The following is an 8,681-nucleotide window of genomic DNA, read 5'->3' on the forward strand; positions in this document are numbered from 1 at the left end:
AGCTGGTGGTGTGTATTTTCAATCAGTGCCTGTTTGTTCATCAGGCAGGTAATGACACTGACCTTTCACACAAAGCTTTTTTTTTTTTTTTTTTTAAATTCCCTGATCTCCCAATTTGTGGGCAGCAATTCTATGCACTAGTCAGAAGACTAAATTCTTATTATCTCAACTTTGAACTCTTCAGAGACAAGTATTGAATATTGCAAGAATTGGACAAGCAGTTTTTTCRTGGCATTTCTGTTTTAGTTTGCTCTGGCTGTACTTTTGTCTATATCTGCTCATTGATACCTGGTGAAATGGGGACATTTTCCACTGTGGACCAACAGTTATCAGCAGACTTAGGGGCAGGCCAGAGATTAGTGTGATTKTCTAGGCCAGATCATAGATGAATGGAATTCTCTGATCCTGCTAAAGGTTCAAATCAGCTTTGTTTTCATCTTCAAAGGCTAATTCCAGTTTCAACTGAAGCCTTTTATGCTGTAGTTATAATGCAAACTACATTAGGAGGACACTAAATTAATTCCTGGCAACGAAATTGGTATGACTGCATGTGGGAGCTGGAGAGAYATTAACAGAATAGAAAACAAAACTGCTAATGTGAAAATGAAATAGTTTTCTTGGAATTTTCTGTTGAGTATGTGTTCCTYGTGCACTTGGTGGCATTTTTACTCTCATCCTGTTTTATTATTTACCGAAGATTTCTTAGTCTAACTTTTGAACAAAATAAGGGTTTTATTTTCTCGTATGCTCTTTAAAGTACTTTTTTTCTATGTTTTTCTCCCCTTATTTGACTATATTATGACAAAAGTATTTTAAACTGTAGCTTTTCCCTTTTGTTTTTTCATGTCTTTGTGGTCTATTTCTTCCAGAATTGCTTTGAGTTACTCGAGTAAGATCTTGTAAGAAAAGGACTGACACATTGTGACCCAAACTAGAAAAACTCTTGTGTGTGTGTTCATTTAAAAAAAGAGAATCTCATGAAAACAACAAAAAAATCCACTTGAAGTCATGGCCAGGCCCAGACCTAAACATGAAATACATTTCCATGGACTTGTAATTTGAGACCATTCAGCATCCAGTGAGACTAAAAGCAAAGCTTTTTGCAAAGCTTGTTTGTAAATGGCTTGTAGAATGGAGCAAGTTTGAAACTATCTATATAGATGCATTATCAAAATGAAGAAGTATGTAAATTTTTTCAAATCTAGTGACTTTTGTTTCTATTGTAAATGAGCAGACATTTCTTTAAGTCATCATGTAATTTTAGTGCATCTGTTTTGGATTGTCTWACTTGTGACTCTCAAATGGGTTTATGGATAACACTGATAGATAGAAATTCTTGACACCTGGGCTCACCCTGTTTTTTTGTTGTGCTGTGACACAGTGACAGACTGACCATTTCCATTTCACTGATCTCTGGAGCTGGGCTGCCTCTTGCTTCATCTGAGCTGGTAATTAGTAACTGYGTGGTAGAACCTCACCCCCAGCACCTGCACTGCCCCTTTACTTGCTGAGTGCTTCTGGTCCACTTCAGAACAGTTAATCCATTTGATTCTTGGCCCAGTTAATATCAAGCAGCTSACTACTGGCTTTGTTCTGAAGTATTAGACATTTTTACAGTCAGGAACAACAGCCAGGAGATGCAAGCTGCTTCCAGGAGCACTTCTGTCAGTGTCAGAGATAGTTTAATCCATTAACTGACTAGGACAAACCTCCCGTCTGTTTCAGGATGGTGATGAACAGATGAATGTAACTTTCAGTGGAAGTGATTTAACCTYCTCTTTGTCTTTGCCTAGAAATAAYTACAATGAGTTACAGCTACTGATTGTGTAAGCTATGGCAAGTCAGCTGTTATTTCTGTCTCTCTTACTGTTTAATTCCTTACCTTGGAGAKTCACATCCTGTGTGTCCACGACTAAAATTCTGGACATCTGTTATTACACCCACAAGTTACAAAGGGGTCTTTAGAGTCCTCTATCATCAGCCATGGTACTCTTAACAATCCCGAACTCGGKTTTTAGCACACACTGGTGTGAGGTGTAAACATATGGGATGTTGTAKCTGCAGGCAGAATCACCTTTGTGAGCAGCTCCAGACACCGCTGGTGGCAGCCCGGACGCAGAATGAGCAGCGTGACTGCATTTAAAACCACACAAAACACAGCGATCCATCACACCGCATCTCTCTCAAAGGAAYAGGGCACCTCATGAGCCCTATCAGAGCCTGCCAGGTACAATGARTAGCTTATCCCACAGTCTCTCATGCTTTAAGGGTGCATTTCATTTTAGCTCGTGCTCTTTAAAAAACAGTTGCTCCAAACCCCAGGCAGATGAGAAAACTTTCAACAGGAAGCGTTCCTGCCGCTGCTGCAGATCTCTGACTTGTACCAGAGCGAGCCCATGTGCTCCACAAACAACCAGAGCAGCGGCGAGCTGAGTAATCCCCGTCAGGAGTCCGCTCTAGGAAGATCAGGTTGCAATCCTGCCTTTGTAGCTTTACACCACACCCCTTCAACGGGAATTACAGGGGAGGATCATATTCAGCTCTGATTCAGGAATTCCCTCTTTCTTGAAGAACTGTTGCTAGGAGTTTGGTGAGTACTTTGGAACAGACTTTCGGTTTTAACTGAGTAATCCTTTTTTCTTTAGCTGCCGAAAGCAGTGTCAACAGGCGTGTTTTCTGTAGAATACGGTAAATGCAGTGGGYAGATGTTTAGATTCAAAGTCCAGCAACGACTGGTACAATAGGGGAGACTTTTTTTCCTCTGCAAATTTGAAACAGCAGGACAATGAATATGCTTTTATGATTAATACAGCTAATATTTGGTTGTCATAATCTCAGTCTGAGGTATTTTAAATTCCAAGACAGTTCTCGGAAAGGAAGCCCTCCTCAAGCTGAATAATTCTGATCAATAGCTCGYGTTTGAAGAAAAGCTCTTGTTTTCAAAAGCAATTTCTTCAGTGCAGTATCTCCAAGAGAGGCTTGATTCAAGCAGAGTGGTCTGCCAGGCTGTTTCAAATCCTAGTAACATCTGAAGCAAAGCATATTTTGAGAACTACAAGAAGATTTTAAGAGAATAAAATTAAGTTGATAATACATAATCAATTACACTCAGAGAATATTTGAAATTTTCAAGAACCTAACCCTTAAACAATCAGGGTAGKGAATGAGATTTACAGTCATGTCAGTGTAATGCACATTTACCTGACCCCYCAAAACACCAGAATATTTTGGGTGACTTTTGTAATATTTTACTTATAGTAATTGATGCAAACTTCAGTTTTAATAACTGTGTAAAACAAAGCAGTGATTCTAGCCTGTATTTTATAAAAAAAMCCCTTGAATTTCTATTAATGTTAGAAAATTCACAGTTTAAATGAGGAAAAGGTCCACAACAATGGGAAAASTGGAGTAAGGAGAAAAATAACGGTTTGGGTGGGGGGGAGTGTGTGGATGGTCAGYGTGACTCAGTACTCCAGGAATTAGCCATGAAAGTACTTCAATGGAAAACATGTAAAGATAGAAACCTTCCTTCCTGAGTGCCTTATGCACGGCCACAGAGACAGGAAGCGCAGCTGTCCGTGCAGATAGGGACAGCAAGGGCGTACTAGGTACCTACTTGGGCAAAACTGTCCGTCCTGTTCCTTTGGAACCTTCTGCCCATTATTTAATTWTACTAGGAGGCAGTTAGTGCTGCCTATGAAAGCAGCAAATATCTGTATCCTCAGTAAATTTCTCTGAATTATTGTTTAAACTCAGTTTGAGAATTATGATTGAGTTTACTTTGTGTGTAGTGTACACAGAAGAATGCTGAGGAGGTAAAGGTGATGAAACACATCTGGCTCTGGCCTTTTCTCCTGTCAAATAATGGCTCATGTGAAAGGATTCATTAAAAAGCAGCCATGTGGACAATTATTTGATAAGTTCATTTATTAGAAAATTTCATTACTTTTATACCAGTCTCCAAGTGACCTTTAAATTGCCTTTCATTAATCTGTATGTCTGTCCTCACATTGTGCATTGCATAGTTTGTAATTTTGATTTTTAAAGCATTTCAGCTCTCTTGTTGTAGTTACATGACCTTTAAGGTGTATTAAGCTTTTTAATGCAGTGCCCACATTTACTAATACTGCTCCTGAAAACTTAATTGTTACACTTAGAGCAATATTCTAAATGCAGAATTATAGTTTTATGTTTCTGACTCAGGACAAGTAGAAATGGCATTGAGTTTATCTATCCTTAATCTCATCAAAGAATACTTTTGAAAGCGTAATGGTAAAAACCTATGAATGTTTGGTATCTGTTTTAGATCTAAAGTGAGGGACAGCGTTCAAAAAGGAGCCAGATTTTCTGTCAAAGAGGAAATTTTAAGAGATTGGAAGAAAAGTGATCTAGGAAACCAAGCAAGGGTGTAAAATGAGCATCCTAGGCAGGTTTTCTAAGAGCATGTCCAGATCCACAGTTAGAGAAGAATTACTGGGCTCTAGTTCTACCTTCAAGGACTGTTTGTGTTTCTCAGATAACCCTTCCAAGTTGAGCTYGTAAACAGAAGCAGACACAGGTACCCAAGTGTTCTCCAGCACAGAGGCACTGATATCCTTTATGCTRTTCTGATTCTGTGCATCTTGGATTRTTTTTAGGGCACAGAACACAGACTTCTCTCACTGATATATCAGGACAAAAATACTAAATCTCCTCTGGAAAAAAATAAAAAAAGATCATTGCGCATTATCGTCTCACGTTCTGGGAAGCTTTAACATCTACATGTACTTCAAAGAGGTGATTCTGCCAGTAATTTTAGTTTGCATTGTAAAAGAAGGTGGTATCTGCTTCAAGTGCTCTGTTACTTAAAGTGTCATGATTTTGTTGATGTGCATTCAGTTCATTCTGAGAATGAGGGAACTGCCAGAGGGACTCACAGTATGTTTATAAGAAGAAGAATAGAATTTTTTTTTAAAAAAAGAATATCAGTAGAACTTAGTAGCATCAAGATTTACATGTTATATCTCACAATTGTGGAGCAAATGTCTTTAAACTCTGTCAAACTCTGTTCCTGAACAGTCATATTTTCTCCCTAGAGAGCCAGGAGAGGCTGATGGAGTCTTCCTATCTTAAGCTGCTTTTCACAGTGAAACCAGGGAAAAGTGTCTTAAAAAACAAGGACAAATAACCTTCTTCTGTATGTTTCTCTTATGAAACCATTTAAGTTTTACAATGGGGACAGAGTACCCTGGGGACAGAATGAAACAAAACCATATGGAGAATTGTATAATTTCTTTCCTCTTATAGTTACTTCACAGCAAAACAGACTTATTCTTAATCCTTTCAATTTTCTCTCRCAAGTCTTTGTTCAGTTTCTTAATTGTTTCCTGCTGCTGTTAATGTAGCTGTTCATCTCCCATCTTTAGCATTGCTGCCATCTTCCTGATGAGTGCTTTTCATATCTCAGTATAGCTCTGAAGTTAACTGGGTAAATAGATTTACCATTCAGTGAGGAATTATAACTAGGCATTTGAACACGTTGACCCCCAGGACATGAGCTGGACCACGAGAAAGTTCAGCTTTGTTTCAGAAAATTTAACCTTCCTTCAGAAAACAGAGCWTTCCAAAAGAATCAATTTTAATGTAACTACATGGGAAAGAGCAGTTGCAGCAAGTAAGTTGGAAATACTAATTTGATATAAAGTAAACACTTAGTACTGCTTTTATGGACTTCAAGAAAAGTTTCTCAAAGTGTATTGGCATTTGCTCTATGTCCGCTGGAGCTGGCAGTGCCACCAGAATGAGGAGCATGATCTACATTGTCGTGGGTGATGAGGGGAATACGACCCTTCTTTTCTAAGACATTGTTATTTTATGTTGGTTTAAAGTGTTTGTGGGATGATAATCTGAGGCAGTCTGGGTCCTGTGTCGATCCCACCGAAGGCAGTTTCAGCCTTTCTAACCTGTGTCATGATCCAAAGCTCCCACATCCATTGCAGTAMAAGTGTCTGTGGTGTCTCCAGCTGGGAAGATAGACCAGGTGACCAAAACCTGCCTGAGTGAGCAAAGAAATTTGTATTTTGAACCTTTGTATGTGAGCAAATGTGATTAATGTGATGATGAGGTCACAAAAGGTTAATGGGTGTGGTYAGAATCAGTCACAAGAGGTATCACTGTGGCAGCAGTTTCCTCCTGTGGTGTTTTCAGTGTCTGACAGCTTCCCATTAATGAAATGGAGTAGTCATGCTTCCATAGTGTGTGCAAATGCAAAATTACACACAACTGGGTTAGTAAATATACATTGCTGAAATTACTCTCTCTCCACTAGAAAAGCAGGTTGAGCCAAATTAACTGCATCAAAATACGTTTATTTATCAATAAGCTCAGCTGAGACTTGAACACATAGACTGTACTTTTCCAGTCCAAACAGCTAGGAAAAAAAAAAAAAAACAGGCTAGAGACTTTATAGAGCTTACATGTAACTAACATTTTTGCTTGTCTGGTCTGCTGGTGGATTTTGTGCTCTGGAGTGGCTTTTATTARGATGCTGAAGGCATTGCCTGTTTGAAAATAAGATTAGATGACCAGATTTTTGCTACCAATGGGTAGTTTCTGTCCAAGTAGTGCAGGCCTGAGTGTAGTGAGTTTGTTGTTTCGTTTATTAAGATTTATGAAATTATATAAACAAGCAATTTGCTTTAGTCCACATGTAAAAATATTTTGATAGGAGCAAAAGATTTCTTTTCCCGATTGAAAGGTGTAACACAATGAAAATGAGCTAGTTACATGATTTGCTGTAGAGAAAACCAATGTTCCTGTGAAAAAGATTGGGTTATTTTAATAAATCAGTCTTAATTTCAGAGGTTATAATTCACTTTGACYGTTGCACGGAGTACTCTGCACTGCCTGGTCAGGGAATTAGAAAAATTTTTTGCAGGTTTCTGTATTCAAGGCACACGGTTGCTACAGCTCTGCCTCCCAGATTATATTCAGTTCCCAGCTCTTGGATGATGGCAATCATGGATGGGAGGCCAAGAATGAGAAAATGATGAAGGACCAATTTAGAGTCTGGAGCTGTCAGAAGAAAAGCTGAGCGGAGATAGGGTGGCAGAAGTACTTAAAGCCAGATGTGAACAGACCAGAAGAAGGGAAAAAGTAAATCCTAACTTGGGAAAATGGACAACCCTTTTAAAGTAAGAATGAAAGAAATTAACAACGAAAATGAAAAGGCAAGAGAGGTCTAGAGGTATATGAAAAAAATAAGGGACTTTTTGTGCTAGGCTTATTKATTTATTTATTTTTWAAATTTTGATTTMRAAATATCACAAGGTTTTTCTTTTCAATTCTTTTTTCAGGTGCGCTTGAAAAGCAGCATTTGCARCCTTCATAAAAGCAGAAGGAAGGTGGGACTTTAAATGAAACAGTGTCATCAGGTTATACAGCTTTTCAACATAAAAGCTTATGAAAACAGTTGTTTTTCTAAATTTTCTCTTTAGTTCCCAGTTTTCTTTTGAGAATTTAAGAGACTGGAATAGTGCAGTAGCAAAGAATTTATGCTAAATGGAGAAAGGCAGGTAACCAACCAAAATTGTCTTTCATGACAAGAAGGAATTTGAAGTTCTTGGAGGAACTGGATGAAGTCTCTGGTCTCAGGACTGGCACAGACTATAAGAGCTGCTACTGCAGGGTGCAGAAGGGAGATAAATTGGGATGGGGGGTGGAATTTCCATGACTTTTGCTTTCAATCAGTAATGGTTGCATGCTGATGATGCACACTGCCTGAACTCACTGAGCTGCTGTGACRGCACAGGGCTCTCTGGTGGCTCTGGTGCCCAGCCCCGACTCTGGGCATGTAAAGCTGGGGCAGGAATCATCATCAGAGCAGAGGTGATAGAATTCCTGCTCACTTCATTCTTCATATTTACAGCAGAGGAAATGAGAGAACATGATSTTGCAAGCAGCAGCAAAACAGCACATGTCACACAATAATTTTTAAGGGAACACACAGACTGTGCCAGCTGGGAGACAGTGCTGCAGATAGGTCTAATGAAACCTCTGTCACCCAAGTCCTAGAAGGTACTGGAAATTCTCAGAGGGCAAATRCAATGCCTCTGAAGTATAGTAAACTGGAAAAGGTCTGCTTTTGCATCAGAAGGGTTATATTCCTGTTATATTCCTGTATTCCTAGTTAGACCTTTTAATCCTTTATTTTAGGCTGTGCTAAATTGGACCTCTGACTGTGTGCATCCTATCTCCTGCTWTCAATTCCTCTATTTTAAAGGATATTTAATCATATCCTTTGCCTTTTTGTGTGTGTGTGTATTTCTATTTCCTGGGCTGTCAGTRTGAATGAGTCACTTTTACAGTCATTACAATGCCACTTTAGGCCTTTTTCTAAGGATGTATTTTTTTCACTGCTATGGGAAATGCTGCCTTTATTTTTATTTTTCTTTTTCCAGTTAGGTTGTTGCAGATAAATGCYACACTGAAAAAAAAAATTGTGACTTATATTTGGGTAACTATAGAAGTTGCTGTTGAAGGGACTTCCAGGTAAAAAAAATGTGTCTCTGTGTGTGTCATATGTATTTATATATGTATACATACACTCATAGCAAATACACATAAAGGTTCTGTCTCCATTACTGCAAACTGCATGGATAAGTCACTGAGTTTCATATTTTTCTGGTTTTGGAAAAAAAAAA

General features: G+C 38.6%; 1 protein-coding gene across 6 annotated transcripts in view; it reads left to right on the forward strand.

The window, feature by feature from the left end:
- Positions 1 to 2,354: 2,354 nt before the first annotated feature.
- Positions 2,355 to 8,681, forward strand: part of TFPI (tissue factor pathway inhibitor) — a 31,344-nt gene continuing 25,017 nt past the window's right edge. For 2 of the 6 annotated variants that reach the window (XM_057383435.1, XM_057383436.1), the window contains exon 1: positions 2,355 to 2,590. The gene's annotated coding sequence lies outside the window, so the exon portion shown is untranslated. Of the gene's footprint in view, positions 2,591 to 7,334; positions 7,413 to 8,681 lie in introns of all 6 variants that reach the window. The other 4 variants (XM_057383430.1, XM_057383434.1, XM_057383433.1 and 1 more) reach the window with 3 other exon arrangements.

Source organism: Malurus melanocephalus, unplaced genomic scaffold, assembly GCF_030028575.1.
Source record: "Malurus melanocephalus ecotype Western Australia unplaced genomic scaffold, MMel_1.1 scaffold_632, whole genome shotgun sequence".
Classification (NCBI taxonomy): Eukaryota; Metazoa; Chordata; class Aves; order Passeriformes; family Maluridae; genus Malurus; species Malurus melanocephalus.